This window comes from Callithrix jacchus, chromosome 2, assembly GCF_049354715.1.
Source record: "Callithrix jacchus isolate 240 chromosome 2, calJac240_pri, whole genome shotgun sequence".
NCBI lineage: Eukaryota > Metazoa > Chordata > Mammalia > Primates > Cebidae > Callithrix > Callithrix jacchus.
The window spans coordinates 60421038-60437967 of NC_133503.1; positions in this window are offsets into that span (position 1 = coordinate 60421038).

A 16930-nucleotide genomic window follows, 5' to 3' on the forward strand; every position below is an offset into this window, starting at 1 on the left:
GATGTGTGTTTGCACGAGTTTCTAAACCCTTTCTGTGAAGAAGCGGAAAACGCTATTTCCCAGCCTAATGCAAGCATGTCCCAAATAGCTGTAAATCTCCGTCTAAAACACAAAACGAACGTATCCTTCAGACTGCTCTGCAGGGTATTCGCTTACCTAAGGGAGTTCAATCTGCCTCTAGATTCAGAGAGTCAGAAGCCCGTTGCTTCTCGGAGCTGCGTTTTGACATGCCAGAGTGTAAGGTAGTAAACACGATTTGGAGAAATATCTGCTTCTAAAACCAAAACGGAGCACCCTAACAGAACGGCCCTCAATGTGTGCGTTCAACTTACAGAGTTAAAGTGACGTTGGTTTGCAGGAGTTTCTAAACTTTTTCTGTGAAGAAGCGGAATACGCATTTTCCCAGCCAAATGCAACCACTGCCAAAATAGCTGGAAATCTCCGTTTGAAACACAAAACGAACGTATCTTTCAGACTGCTCTGCTGGGTGTTCGCTTACCTAAGGGAGTTGAATCTGCCTCTAGATTCAGAGAGTGAGAAGCCCGTTGCATCTCGGAGCTGCGTTTTGATATGCCAGAGTGAAAGGGAGTAAACGCGGTTTGGAGAAATATCTGCTTCTAAAACCAAAACGGAGCAACCTAACACAACGGCCTTCAATGTGTGCGTTCAACCTACAGAGATAAACTGATTTGTGTTCGCAGGAGTTTCTCAATTCTTTCTGTGAAGAAGCGGAAAACGCTATTTTCCAGCCAAATGCAAGCATTTCCCAAATAGCTGTAAATCTCCGTCTAAAACACAAAACGAACGTATCCATCAGACGGCTCTGCTGGGTGTTCACTTACCTAAGGAAGTTGAATCTGCCTCTAGATTCAGAGAGTGAGAAGCCCGTTTTTTCTTGGAGCTGAGTTTTGATATTCCAGAGTGAAAATGAGTAAACGCGGTTTGGAGAAATATCTGATTCTAAAACCAAAACGGAGCAACCTAACAGAACGGCCTTCAATGTGTGCGTTCAACTTACAGAGTTAAACTGATGTGTGTTTGCAGGAGTTTCTAAACTATTTCTGTGAAGAAGAGGAAAACGCATTTTCCCAGCCAAATGCAAGAATTTCCCAAATAGCTGTAAATCTCCGTCTAAAATACAAAACGAACGTATCCTTCAGACTGCTCTGCTTTTTGTTCGCTTACCTAAGGGAGTTGAATCTGCCTCTAGATTCAGAGAGTGAGAAGCTCGTTTTATCTTGGAGCTGAATTTTGATATGCCAGAGTGAAAGGGAGTAAACGCGGTTTGGAGAAATATCTGATTCTAAATCCAAAACGGAGCAACTTAACAGAACGGCCTTCAATGTGTGCTTTCAACCTACAGTGTTAAACTGATGTGTGTTTGCAGGAGTTTCTAAATCCTTTCTGTGAAGAAGCGGAAAACGCTATTTCCCAGCCAAATGCAAGCATTTCCCAAATAGCTGTAAATATCCGTCTAAAACACAAATCGAACGTATCCTTCAGACTGCACTGCTGGGTGTTCGCTTACCTAAGGGAGTTGAATCTGACTCTAGATTCAGAGAGTGAGAAGCACGTTGCTTCTCGGAGCTGCGTTTTGATATGCCAGAGTTAATGGGAGTAAACGCCGTTTGGAGAAATATCTGCTTCTAAAACCAAAACGGAGCAACCTAACAGAACGGCCTTCAATATGTGCGTTCAACTTACAGAGTTAAACTGATGTGTGTTTGCAGGAGATTCTAAACATTTTCTGTTAAAAAGCAAAAAACGCTATTTCCCAGCAAAATGCAAGCATTTCCCAAATAGCTGTAAATCTACGTCTAAAACACAAAACGAACGTATCCTTCAGACTGCTCTGCTGGGTGTTCGCTTACCTAAGGGAGTTGAATCTGCTTCTAGATTCAGAGAGTGAGAAGCCCGTTGCTTCTCGGAGCTGCGTTTTGATATGCCAGAGTGAAAGGGAGTAAACGCGGTTTGGAGAAATATCTGCTTCTAAAACCAAAACGGAGCAACCTAACACAACGGCCTTCAATGTGTGCGTTCAACCTACACAGATAAACTGATTTGTGTTCGCAGGAGTTTCTCAATTCTTTCTGTGAAGAAGCGGAAAACGCTATTTTCCAGCCAAATGCAAGTATTTCCCAAATAGCTGTAAATCTCCGTCTAAAACACAAAACGAACGTATCCTTCAGACGGCTCTGCTGGGTGTTTTCTTACCTAAGGGAGTTGAATCTGCCTCTAGATTGAGAGAGTGAGAAGCACGTTGCTTCTCGGAGCTGCGTTGTGATATGCCAGAGTGAATGGGAGAAAACGCGGGTTGGAGAAATATCTGCTTCTAAAACCAAAACGGAACAACCTAACAGAACGGTCTTCAATGTGTGCGTTCAACGTACAGAGTTAAACTGATGTATGTTTGCCGGAGTTTCTAAACACTTTCTCTGAAGAAGCGAAATACGCATTTTCCCAGCCAAATGCAAGCATTTCCCAAATAGCTGTAAATCTCCGTGTAAAACGAAAAATGAACGTATCCTTCAGACTGCTCTGCTGGGTGTTCGCTTACCTAAGGGAGTTCAATCTGCCTCTAGATTCAGAGAGTGAGAAGCACGTTGCTTTTCGGAGCTGCGTTTTGATATGCCAAAGTGAATGGGAGAAAACGCGGTTTGGAGAAATATCTGCTTCTAAAACCAAAACGGAGCAACCTAACAGAACGGCCTTCAATGTGTGCGTTCAACTTACAGAGTTAAACTGATGTGTGTTTGCAGGAGTTTCTAAACATTTTCTGTGAAAAAGCAAAAAACGCTATTTCCCAGCAAAATGCAAGCATTTCACAAATAGCTGTAAATCTACCTCTAAAACACAAAACGAACGTATCCTTCAGACTGCTCTGCTGGGTGTTCGCTTACCTAAGAAAGTTGAATCTCCCTCTAGATTCAGAGAGTGAGAAGCCCGTTGCTTCTTGGAGCTGCGTTTTGATATGCCAGAGTGAATGGGAGTAAACGAGGTTTGGAGAAATATCTGCTTCTAAATCAAAACGGAGCAACCTAACAGAACGGCCTTCAATGTGTGCGTTCAACTTATAGAGTTAAACTGATGTGTTGTTGCAGGAGTTTCTAAACCCTTTCTGTGAAGAAGTGGAAAAAGCATTTTCCCAGCAAAATGCAAGCATTTCCCAAATAGCTGTAAATCTCCGTCTAAAACACGAAACGAACGTATCCTTCAGACTGCTCTGCTGGGTGTTCGCTTACCTAAGGGAGTTGAATCTGCCTCTAGATTGAGAGAGTGAGAACCACATTGCTTCTCGGAGCTGCGTTTTGATATGCCAGAGTGAATGGGAGTAAACGCGGTTTGGAGAAATATCTGCTTCTAAAACGAAAACGGAGCAACCTAACAGGACGGCCTTCAATGTGTGCGTTCAACTTAAAGAGGTAAACTGATAGGTGTTTTCAAAAGTTTCTAAACCCTTTCTGTGATGAAGCGGAAAAAGCATTTTCCCAGCCAAATGCAAGCATTTCCAAAATAGCTGTAAATCTCCGTCTAAAACACGAAACGAATGTATCATTCAGAATGCTCTGCTGGGTGTTCGCTTACCTAAGGGAGTTGAATCTGCCTCTAGATTCAGAGAGTGAGAAGCCCGTTTTTTCTTGGAGCTGAGTTTTGATATGCCAAAATGAAAGGGAGTAAACGCGGTTTGGAGAAATAACTGATTCTAAATCCAAAACGGAGCAATCTAACAGAACGGCCTTCAATGTGTGCGTTCAACCTACAGTGTTAAACTGATGTGTGTTTGCATGAGTTTCTAAATCCTTTCTGTGAAGAAGTGGAAAACGCTATTTTTCAGCCAAATGCAAGCATTTCCCAAATAGCTGTAAATCTCCGTCTAAAACACAAATCGAACGTATCCTTCAGACTGCTCTGCTGGGTGTTCGCTTACCTAAGGGAGTTGAATCTGCCTCTAGATTGAGAGAGTGAGAAGCACGTTGCTTCTCGGAGCTGCGTTTTGATATGCCAGAGTGAATAAAAGTAAACGCGGTTTGGAGAAATATCTGCTTCTAAAACCAAAACGGAGCAACCTAACAGAACGGCGTTCAATGTGTGCGTTCAACTTAAAGAGTTAAACTGATAGGTGTTTGCAGGAGTTTCTAAACCCTTTCTGTGAAGAAGCGGAAAACGCATTTTCCCAGCCAAATGCAAGCATTTCCCAAATAGCTGTAAATCTCCGTCTAAAACACGAAACGAATGTATCATTCAGACTGCTCTGCTGAGTGTTCGCTTACCTAAGGGAGTTGAATCTGCGTCTAGATTCAGAGAGTGAGAAGCATGTTGCTTCTCGGAGCTGCGTTTAGATATTCCAGAGTGAATGGGAGTAAACGCGGTTTGGAGAAATATCAGCTTCTAAAACCAAAACGGAGCTACCTAACAGAACGGCCTTCAATGCGTGCGTTCAACCTACAGAGTTAAACTGATGTGTGTTTGCAGAAGTTTCTAAACTTTTTCTGTGAAGAAGCGGAAAAAGCATTTTCCCAGCCAAATGCAAGCATTTCCCAAATAGCTGTAAATCTCCGTCTAAAACACGAAAGGAATGTATCCTTCAGACTGCTCTGCTGGGTGTTCGCTTACCTAAGGGAGTTGAATCTGCCTCTAGATTCAGAGAGTGAGAAGCACGTTGCTTCTCGAAGCTGCGTTTTGATATGCCAGAGTGAATGGTAGTAAACGCGGTTTGGAGAAATATCTGTTTCTAAAAACAAAACGGAGCAACCTAACAGAACGGCCTTCAATGTGTGCGTTCACCTTAAAGAGTTTAACTGATAGGTGTTTGCAGGAGTTTCTAAAGGCTTTCTGTGAAGAAGAAAAAAGCTATTTCCTAGCCAAATGCAAGCATTTCCCAAATAGCTGTAAATGTCCGTCTGAAACACAAAACGAACATATTCTTCAGACTGCTCTGCTGGGTGTCCGCTTACCTAAGGAAGTTGAATCTGCCTCTAGATTCAGAGAGTGAGAAGCCCGTTTTTTTTTGGAGCTGAGTTTCGATATGCCAGAGTGAAAAAGAGTAAACGCGGTTTGGAGAAATATCTGATTCTAAAACAAAAACGGAGCAACCTAACAGAACGGCCTTCAATGTGTGCGTTCAACTTACAGAGTTAAACTGATGTGTGTTTGCAGGAGTTTCTAAACCCTTTCTGTGAACAAGCGGAAAAAGCATTTTCCCAGCCCAATGCAAGCATTTCCCAAATAGCTGTAAATCTCCGTCTAAAACACAAAACGAACGTATCCTTCAGACTGCTCTGCTGGGTGTTCGCTTACCTAAGGGAGTTGAATCTGCCTCTAGATTCAGAGAGTGAGAAGCCCGTTGCTTTTCGGAGCTGCGTTTTGATATGCCAGAGTGAATGGGAGTAAACGCGGTTTGGAGAAATATCTGCTTCTAAAACCAAAACGGAGCAACCTAACAAAACGGCCTTCACTGTGTCCGTTCAACTTACAGAGTTCAACTGATGTGTGTTTGCAGGAGTTTCTAAACCCTTTCTCTGAAGAAGCGGAAAACGCATTTTGCCAGCCAAATGCAAGCATTTCTTAAATAGCTGGAAATCTCCGTCTAAAACACAAAACGAACGTATCATTCAGACTGCTCAGCTGGGTGTTCGCTTACCTAAGGGAGTTGAATCTGCCTCTAGATTCAGAGAGTGAGAAGCCCGTTTTTTCTTGGAGCTCAGTTTTGATATGCCAGAGTGAAAAAGAGTAAACGCTGTTTGGAGAAATATCTGATTCTAAAACCAAAACGGAGCAACCTAACAGAACGGCCTTCAATGTGTCGTTTCAACATACAGAGTTAAACTGATGTGTGTTTGCAGAAGTTTCTAAACCCTTTCTGTGAAGAAGCAAAAAACGCTATCTCCCAGCAAAATGCTAGCATCTCCCAAATAGCTGTAAATCTTCTTCTAAAACACAAAACGAACGTATCCTTCAGACTGCTCTGCTGGGTGCTTTCATACCTAAGGGAGTTGAATCAGCCTCTAGATTCAGAGAGTGAGAAGCACGTTTCTTCTCGGAGCTGCGTTTTGATACGCCAGAGTGAATGGGAGTAAACGCGGTTTGGAGAAATATCTGTTTCTAAAAACAAAACGGAGCAACCTAACAGAACGGCCTTCAATGTGTGCGTTCACCTTAAAGAGTTTAACTGATAGGTGTTTGCAGGAATTTCTAAAGGCTTTCTGTGAAGAAGAAAAAAGCTATTTCCCAGCCAAATGCAAGCATTTCCCAAATAGCTGTAAATCTCCGTCTAAAACACAAAACGAACATATTCTTCAGACTGCTCTGCTGGGTGTTCGCTTACCTGAGGGAGTTGAATCTGCCTCTAGATTCAGAGAGTGAGAAGCCCGTTTCTTCTCGGAGCTCCGTTTTGATATGCCAGAGTGAATGGGAGTAAAAGTGGTTTGAAGAAATCTCTGATTCTAAAACCAAAACGGAGCAACCTAACAGAACAACCTTCAATGTGTGCGTTCAACTTACAGAGTTAAACTGATGTGTGTTTGCAGGAGTTTCTAAACTATTTCTGTGAAGAAGCGGAAAACTCATTTTTTCAGCCAAATGCAAGAATTTCCCAAATAGCTGTAAATCTCCGTCTAAAACATAAAACGAACGTATTTTTCAGACTTCTCTGCTGTTTGTTCGCTTACCTAAGGGAGTTGAATCTGCCTCTAGATTCAGAGAGTGAGAAGCACGTTGCTTCTCGGAGCTCCGTTTTGATATGCCAGAGTGAATGGCAGTAAACGCGGTTTTGAGAAATATCTGCTTCTAAAACAAAAACGGAGCAACCTAACAGAACGGCCTTCAATGTGTGCATTCAACTTATAGAGTTAAACTGATGTGTTTTTGCAGGAGTTTCTAAACCCTTTCTGTGAAGAAGTGGAAAAAGCATTTTCCCAGCCAAATGCAAGCATTTCCCAAATAGCTGTAAATCTGCGTCTAAAACACGAAACGAACGTATTTTTCAGACTGCTCTGCTGGGTGTTCGCTTACCTAAGGGAGTTGAATCTGCCTCTAGATTGAGAGAGTGAGAAGCACGTTGCTTCTTGGAGCTCCGTTTTGATATGCCAGAGTGAATGGGAGAAAACGCGGTTTGGAGAAATATCTGCTTCTAAAACCAAAACGGAAAAACCTAACAGAACGGTCTTCAATGTGTGCGTTCAACTTACAGAGTTAAACTGATGTGTTGTTGTAGGAGTTTATAAACCCTTTCTCTGAAGAAGCGGAAAACGCATTTTCCCAGCCAAATGCAAGCATATCCCGAATAGTTGTAAATCTCCGTCTAAAACAGAAAATGAACGATTTTTTCAGACTGCTCTGCTGGGTGTTCGCTTACCTAAGGGAGTTCAATCTGCCTCTAGATTCAGAGAGTGAGAAGCACGTTGCTTCTCGGAGCTGCGTTTTGATATGCCAGAGTGAACGGCAGTAAACGCGGTTTGGAGAAATATCTGCTTCTAAAACCAAAACGGAGCAACCTAACAGAACGGCCTTCAATGTGTGCGTTCAACTTAAAGAGTTAAACTGATAGGTGTTTGCAGGAGTTTCTAAACCCTTTCTGTGATGAAGCGGAAAAAGCATTTTCCCAGCCAAATGCAAGCATTTCCCAAATAGCTGTAAATCTCCGTCTAAAACACGAAACGAATGTATCATTCAGACTGTTCTGCTGGGTGTTCGCTTACCTAAGGGAGTTGAATCTGCCTCTAGATTCAGAGAGTGAAAAGCATGTTGCTTCTCGGAGCTGCGTTTAGATATGCCAGAGTGAATGGGAGTAAACGCGGTTTGGAGAAATATCAGCTTCTAAAACCAAAACGGAGCAACCTAAAAGAACGGCCTTCAATGCGTGCGTTCAACTTACAGAGTTCAACTGATGTGTGTTTGCAGGAGTTTCTAAACCCTTTCTGTGAAGCAGCGGAAAAAGCATTTTCCCAGCCAAATGCAACCATTTCGGAAATAGCTGTAAATCTCCGTCTAAAACACGAAACGAATGTATCCTTCAGACTGCTCTGCTGGGTGTTCGCTTACCTAAGGGAGTTGAATCTGCCTCTAGATTCAGAGAGTGAGAAGCACGTTGCTTCTCGGAGCTGCGTTTTGATATGCCAGAGTGAATGGGAGTAAACGCCGTTTGGAGAAATATCTGCTTCTAAAACAAAAACGGAGAAACCTAACGGAACGGCCTTCAATGTGTGCGTTCAACGTACACAGTTAAACTGATGTGTGTTTGCAGGAGTTTCTAAACTTTTTCTGTGAAGAAGCAAAAAAGCTATTTCCCAGCCAAATGCAAGCATTTCCCAAATAGCTGTAAATGTCCGTGTAAAACAGAAAACGAACATATATTTCAGACTGCTCTGCTGGGTGTTCGCTTACCTAAGGGAGTTGAATCTGCCTCTAGATTCAGAGAGTGAGAAGCCCGTTTCTTCTTGGAGCTGAGTTTTGTTATGCCAGAATGAAAGGGAGTAAACGCGGTTTGGAGAAATAACTGATTCTAAATCCAAAACGGAGCAACCTAACAGAACGGCCTTCAATGTGTGCGTTCAACCTACAGTGTTAAACTGATGTGTGTTTGCAGGAGTTTCTAAATTCTTTCTGTGAAGAAGCGGAAAACGCTATTTTTCAGCCAAATGCAAGCATTTCCCAAATAGATGTAAATCTCCGTCTAAAACAAAAATCGAACGTATCCTTCAGATTGCTCTGCTGGGTGTTCGCTTACCTAAGGGAGTTGAATCTGCCTCTAGATTGAGAGAGTGAGAAGCACGTTGCTTCTCGGAGCTGCGTTTTGATATGCCAGAATGAATGGGAGAAAACGCGGTTTGGAGAAATATCTGCTTCTAAAACCAAAACGGAGCAACCTAACAGAACGGCCTTCAATGTGTGCGTTCAACTTAAATAGTTAAACTGATAGGTGTTTGCAGGAGTTTCTAAACCCTTTCTGTGAAGAAGCGGAAAAAGCATTTTCCCAGCCAAATGCAAGCATTTCCCAAATAGCTGTAAATCTCCGTCTAAAACACGAAAGGAATGTATCCTTCAGACTGCTCTGTTGGGTGTTCGCTTACCTAAGGGAGTTGAATCTGCCTCTAGATTCAGAGAGTGAGAAGCCCGTTGCTTCTCGGAGCTGCGTTTTGATATGCCAGAGTGAATGGGAGTAAACGCCGTTTGGAGAAATATCTGCTTCTAAAACAAAAACGGACAAACCTAACAGAACGGCCTTCTATGTGTTCGTTCAACTTACAGAGTTAAACTGATGTGTGTTTGCAGGAGTTTCTAAACCCTTTCTGTGAAAAGCAAAAAAGCTATTTCCCAGCCAAATGCAAGCATTTCCCAAATAGCTGTAAATCTCCGTCTAAAACACAAATCGAACGTATCCTTCAGACTGCTCTGCTGGGTGTTCGCTTACCTAAGGGAGTTGAATCTGCCTTCAGATTGAGAGAGTGAGAAGCACGTTGCTTCTCGGAGCTGCGTTATGATATACAAGAGTGAACAGGAGTAAACGCGGTTTGGAGAAATATCGGCTTCTAAAACCAAAGCGGAGCAACCTAACAGAACGGCCTTCAATGTGTGCGTTCAACTTACAGAGTTAAACTGATGTGTGTTTGCAGGAGTTTCTAAATATTTTCTGTGAAGAAGCAAAAAACGCTATTTCCCAGCAAATTGCAAGCATTTCCCAAATAGCTGTAAATCTACGTCTAAAACACAAAACGCACGTATCCTTCAAACTACTCTGCTGGGTGTTCGCTTACGTAAGAAAGTTGTATCTGCCTCTAGATTCAGAGAGTGAGAAGCCCGTTGCTTCTCGGAGCTGCGTTTTGATATGCCAGAGTAAATGGGAGTAAACGCGGTTTGGAGAAATATCTGTTTCTAAAAACAAAACGGAGCAACCTAACAGAACGGCCTTCAATGTGTGCGTTCACCTTAAAGAGTTTAACTGATAGGTGTTTGCAGGAGTTTCTAAACGCTTTCTGTGAAGAAGAAAAAAGCTATTTGTCAGCCAAATGCAAGCATTTCCCAAATAGCTGTAAATCTCCGTCTAAAATACAAAACGAACATATTCTTCAGACTGCTCCGCTGGGTGTTCGCTTACCTAAGGGAGTTGAATCTGCCTCTAGATTCAGAGAGTGAGAAGCCCGTTTTTTCTTGGAGCTGAGTTTTGATATGCCAGAGTGAAAGGGAGTAAACGCCGTTTGGATAAACATCTGCTTCTAAAACCTAAACGGAGCAACCTAACAGAACGGCCTTCAATGCGTGTGTTCAACTTACAGAGTTAAACTGATGTGTGTTTGCAGGAGTTCCTAAACCCTTTCTGTGAAGAAGCGGAAAAAGCATTTTCCCAGCCAAATGGAAGCATTTCCAAAATAGCTGGAAATCTCCGTCTAAAACACAAAACGAACGTATCATTCAGACTGGTCAGCTGGGTGTTCGCTTACCTAAGGGAGTTGAATCTGCCTCTAGATTAAGAGAGTGAGAAGCCCGTTTTTTCTTGGAGCTGAGTTTTGATATGCCAGAGTGAATGGGAGTAAACGCGGTTTGGAGAAATATCTGATTCTAAAACCAAAACGGAGCAACCTAACAGAACGGCCTTCAATGTGTGCGTTCAACTTACAGAGTTAAACTGATGTGTGTTTGCAGGAGTTTCTAAACTATTTCTGTGAAGAAGAGGAAAACGCATTTTCCCAGCCAAATGCAAGAATTTCCCAAATAGCTGTAAATCTCCGTCTAAAATACAAAACGAACGTATCCTTCAGACTGCTCTGCTTTTTGTTCGCTTACCTAAGGGAGTTGAATCTGCCTCTAGATTCAGAGAGTGAGAAGCACGTTTTATCTTGGAGCTGAATTTTGATATGCCAGAGTGAAAGGGAGTAAACGCGGTTTGGAGAAATATCTGATTCTAAATCCAAAACGGAGCAACTTAACAGAACGGCCTTCAATGTGTGCGTTCAACCTACAGTGTTAAACTGATGTGTGTTTGCAGGAGTTTCTAAATCCTTTCTGTGAAGAAGCGGAAAACGCTATTTCCCAGCCAAATGCAAGCATTTCCCAAATAGCTGTAAATCTCTGTCTAAAACACAAATCGAACGTATCCTTCAGACTGCACTGCTGGGTGTTCGCTTACCTAAGGGAGTTGAATCTGCTTGTAGATTCAGAGAGTGAGAAGCACGTTGCTTCTCGGAGCTGCGTTTTGATATGCCAGAGTGAATGGTAGTAAACGCGGTTTTGAGAAATATCTGCTTCTAAAACCAAAACGGAGCAACCTAACAGAACGGCCTTCAATCTGTGCGTTCAACTTACAGAGTTAAACTGATGTGTGTTTGCAGGAGTTTCTAAACATTTTCTGTGAAGAAGCAAAAAACGCTATTTCCCAGCAAAATGCAAGCATTTCCCAAATAGCTGTAAATCTACGTCTAAAACACAAAACGAACGTATCCTTCAGACTGCTCTGCTGGGTGTTCGCTTACCTAAGGGAGTTGAATCTGCTTCTAGATTCAGAGAGTGAGAAGCCCGTTGCTTCTCGGAGCTGCGTTTTGATATGCCAGAGTGAAAGGGAGTAAACGCGGTTTGGAGAAATATCTGCTTCTAAAACCAAAACGGAGCAACCTAACACAACGGCCTTCAATGTGTGCGTTCAACGTACAGAGATAAACTGATTTGTGTGGGCAGGAGTTTCTCAATTTTTTCTGTGAAGAAGCGGAAAACGCTATTTTCCAGCCAAATGCAAGCATTTCCCAAATAGCTGTAAATCTCCGTCTAAAACACAAAACGAACGTCTCCTTCAGACGGCTCTGCTGGGTGTTTTCTTACCTAAAAGAGTTGAATCTGCCTCTAGATTGAGAGAGTGAGAAGCACGTTGATTCTCGGAGCTGCGTTGTGATATGCCAGAGTGAATGGGAGAAAACGCGGTTTGGAGAAATATCTGCTTCTAAAACCAAAACGGAACAACCTAACAGAACGGTCTTCAATGTGTGCGTTCAACGTACATAGTTAAACTGATGTATGTTTGCCGGAGTTTCTAAACACTTTCTCTGAAGAAGCGAAATACGCATTTTCCCAGCCAAATGCAAGCATTTCCCAAATAGCTGTAAATCTCCGTGTAAAACGTAAAATGAACGTATCCTTCAGACTGCTCTGCTGGGTGTTCGCTTACCTAAGGGAGTTCAATCTGCCTCTAGATTCAGAGAGTGAGAAGCACGTTGCTTTTCGGAGCTGCGTTTTGATATGCCAGAGTGAATGGGAGAAAACGCGGATTGGAGAAATATATGCTTCTAAAACCAAAACGGAGCAACCTAACAGAACGGCCTTCAATGTGTGCGTTCAACTTACAGAGTTAAACTGATGTGTGTTTGCAGGAGTTTCTAAACATATTCTGTGAAGAAGCAAAAAACGCTATTTCCCAGCAAAATGCAAGCATTTCACAAATAGCTGTAAATCTACCTCTAAAACACAAAACGAACGTATCCTTCAGACTGCTCTGCTGGGTGTTCGCTTACCTAAGAAAGTTGAATCTCCCTCTAGATTCAGAGAGTGAGAAGCCCGTTGCTTCTTGGAGCTGCGTTTTGATATGCCAGAATGAATGGGAGTAAACGCGGTTTGGAGAAATATCTGCTTCTAAACCAAAACGGAGCAACCTAACAGAACGGCCTTCAATGTGTGCGTTCAACTTATAGAGTTAAACTGATGTGTTGTTGCAGGAGTTTCTAAACCCTTTCTGTGAAGAAGTGGAAAAAGCATTTTCCCAGCAAAATGCAAGCATTTCCCAAATAGCTGTAAATCTCCGTCTAAAACACGAAACGAACGTATCCTTCAGACTGCTCTGCTGGGTGTTCGCTTACCTAAGGAAGTTGAATTTGCCTGTAGATTGAGAGAGTGAGAAGCACATTGCTTCTCGGAGCTGCGTTTTGATATGCCAGAGTGAATGGGAGTAAACGCGGTTTGGAGAAATATCTGCTTCTAAAACCAAAACGGAGCAACCTAACAGGACGGCCTTCAATGTGTGCGTTCAACTTAAAGAGGTAAACTGATAGGTGTTTGTAGGAGTTTCTAAACCCTTTCTGTGATGAAGCGGAAAAAGCATTTTCCCAGCCAAATGCAAGCATTTCCAAAATAGCTGTAAATCTCCGTCTAAAACACGAAACGAATGTATCATTCAGAATGCTCTGCTGGGTGTTCGCTTACCTAAGGGAGTTGAATCTGCCTCTAGATTCAGAGAGTGAGAAGCCCGTTTTTTCTTGGAGCTGAGTTTTGATATGCCAAAATGAAAGGGAGTAAACGCGGTTTGGAGAAATAACTGATTCTAAATCCAAAACGGAGCAATCTAAAAGAAAGGCCTTCAATGTGTGCGTTCAACCTACAGTGTTAAACTGATGTGTGTTTGCAGGAGTTTCTAAATCCTTTCTGTGAATAAGTGGAAAACGCTATTTTTCAGCCAAATGCAAGCATTTCCCAAATAGCTGTAAATCTCCGTCTAAAACACAAATCGAACGTATCCTTCAGACTGCTCTGCTGGGTGTTCGCTTACCTAAGGGAGTTGAATCTGCCTCTAGATTGAGAGAGTGAGAAGCACGTTGCTTCTCGGAGCTGCGTTTTGATATGCCAGAGTGAATAAAAGTAAACGCGGTTTGGAGAAATATCTGCTTCTAAAACCAAAACGGAGCAACTTAACAGAACGGCGTTCAATGTGTGCGTTCAACTTAAAGAGTTAAACTGATAAGTGTTTGCAGAAGTTTCTAAACCCTTTCTGTGAAGAAGCGGAAAAAGCATTTTCCCTGCCAAATGCAAGCATTTCCCAAATAGCTGTAAATATCCGTCTAAAACACGAAACGAATGTATCATTCAGACTGCTCTGCTGGGTGTTCGCTTACCTAAGGGAGTTGAATCTGCCTCTAGATTCAGAGAGTGAGAAGCACGTTGCTTCTCGGAGCTGCGTTTAGATATGCCAGAGTGAATGGGAGTAAACGCCGTTTGGAGAAATATCTGCTTCTAAAACAAAAACGGAGAAACCTAACAGAACGGCCTTCAATGTGTTCGTTCAACTTACAGAGTTAAACTGATGTGTGTTTGCAGGAGTTTCTAAACCCTTTCTGTGAAGAAGCAAAAAAGCTATTTCCCAGCCAAATGCAAGCATTTCCCAAATAGCTGTATATCTCCGTCTAAAACACAAATCGAACGTATTTTTCAGACTGCTCTGCTGGGTGTTCGCTTACCTAAGGGAGTTGAATCTGCCTCTAGATTGAGAGAGTGAGAAGCACGTTGCTTCTCGGAGCTGCGTTTTGATATGCCAGAGTGAATGGGAGAAAACGCCGTTTGGAGAAATATCTGCTTCTAAAACCAAAACGGAACAACCTAACTAAACGGTCTTCAATGTGTGCGTTCAAATTACAGAGTTAAACTGATGTGTGTTTGCAGGAGTTTCTAAACCCTTTCTGTGAAGAAGCGGAAAACGCATTTTCCCAGCCAAATGCAAGCATTTCCCTAATAGCTGTAAATCTCCGTCTAAAACACAAAACAAACGTATCCTTCAGACTGCTCTGCTGGGTGTTCGCTTACCTAAGAAAGTTGAATCTGCCACTAGATTCAGAGAGTGAGAAGCCCGTTGATTCTCGGAGCTGCGTTTTGATATGCCAGAGTGAATGAGTAAACGCGGTTTTTAGAAATATCTGCTTCTAAAACCAAAACGGAACAACCTAACAGAACGGTCTTCAATGTGTGCGTTCAACTTACAGAGTTAAACTGACGTGTGTTTGCAGGAGTTTCTAAACCCTTTCTCTGAAGAAGCGGAAAACGCATTTTCCCAGCCAAATGCAAGCATTTCCCAAACAGTTGTAAATCTCCGTCTAGAACACAAAAGGAACGTATCCTTCAGACTGCTCTGCTGGGTGTTCGCTTACCTAAGGGAGTTCAATCTTCCTCTAGATTCAGAGAGTGAGAAGCACGTTGCTTCTCCGAGCTGCGTTTAGATATGCCAGAGTGAATGGGAGTAAACGCGGTTTGGAGAAATATCTGCTTCTAAAACCAAAACGGAGCAACCTAACAGAACGGCCTTCAATGTGTGCGTTCAACTTACAGAGTTAAACTGATGTGTGTTTGCAGGAGTTTCTAAACATTTTCTGTGAAGAAGCAGAAAACGCTATTTCCCAGCAAAATGCAAGCATTTCACAAATAGCTGTAAATCTACGTCTAAAACACAAAACGAACGTATCCTTCAGACTGCTCTGCTGGGTGTTCGCTTACCTAAGAAAGTTGAATCTGCCACTAGATTCAGAGAGTGAGAAGCACGTTGCTTCTCGGAGCTGCGTTTGGATATGCCAGAGTGAATGGGAGTAAACGCGGTTTGGAGAAATATCTGCTTCTAAAACCAAAACGGAGCAAACTAACAGAACGGCCTTCAATGTGTGCGTTCCAATTAAAGAGTTAAACTGATGTGTGTTTGCAGGAGTTTCTAAACCCTTTCTGTGAAGAAGCAAAAAAGCTATTTCCCAGCCAAATGCAAGCATTTCCCAAATAGCTGTAAATGTCCGTGTAAAACAGAAAACGAACATATATTTCAGACTGCTCTGCTGGGTGTTCGCTTACCTAAGGGAGTTGAATCTGCCTCTAGATTCAGAGAGTGAGAAGCCCGTTTTTTCTTGGAACTGAGTTTTGATATGCCAGAATGAAAGGGAGTAAACGCGGTTTGGAGAAATAACTGATTCTAAATCCAAAACGGAGCAACCTAACAGAACGGCCTTCAATGTGTGCGTTCAACCTACAGTGTTAAACTGATGTGTGTTTGCAGGAGTTTCTAAATCCTTTCTGTGAAGAAGCGGAAAACGCTATTTTTCAGCCAAATGCAAGCATTTCCCAAATAGATGTAAATCTCCGTCTAAAACAAAAATCGAACGTATCCTTCAGATTGCTCTGCTGGGTGTTGGCTTACCTAAGGGAGTTGAATCTGCCTCTAGATTGAGAGAGTGAGAAGCACGTTGCTTCTCGGAGCTGCGTTTTGATATGCCAGAGTGAATGGGAGTAAAAGCGGTTTGGAGAAATATCTGTTTCTAAAAACAAAACGGAGCAACCTAACAGAACGGCCTTCAATGTGTGCGTTCACCTTAAAGAGTTCAACTGATAGGTGTTTGCAGGAGTTTGTAAAGGCTTTCTGTGAAGAAGAAAAAAGCTATTTCCCAGCCAAATGCAAGCATTTCCCAAATAGCTGTAAATCTCCGTCTAAAACACAAAACGAACATATTCTTCAGACTGCTCTGCTGGGTGTTCGCTTACCTAAGGGAGTTGAATCTCCCTCTAGATTCAGAGAGTGAGAAGCCCGTTTTTTCTTGGAGCTGAGTTTTGATATGCCAGAGTGAAAAAGAGTAAACGCGGTTTGGAGAAATATCTGATTCTAAAACCAAAACGAAGCAACCTAACTGAACGGTCTTCAATGTGTGCGTTCAACTTACAGAGTTAAACTGATGTGTGTTTGCAGAAGTTTCTAAACCCTTTCTGTGAACAAGCGGAAAAAGCATTTTCCCAGCCCAATGCAAGCATTTCCCAAATAGCTGTAAATCTCCGTCTAAAACACGAAACGAATGTATCCTTCAGACTGCCCTGCTGGGTGTTCGCTTACCTAAGGGAGTTGAATCTGCCTCTAGATTCAGAGAAAGAGAAGCACGTTGCTTCTCGGAGCTGCGTTTTTATATGCCAGAGTGAATGGGAGTAAACGCCGTTTGGAGAAATATCTGCTTCTAAAACCAAAACGGAGCAACCTAACAGAACGGCCTTCAATGTGTGCGTTCAACTTACAGAGTTAAAGTGATGTGTGTTTGCAGGAGTTTCTAAACCCTTTCTGTGAAGAAGCAAAAAAGCTATTTCCCAGCCAAATGCAAGCATTTCCCAAATAGCTGTAAATCTCCGTCTAAAACACAAAACGAACGTATCCTTCAGACTGCTCTGC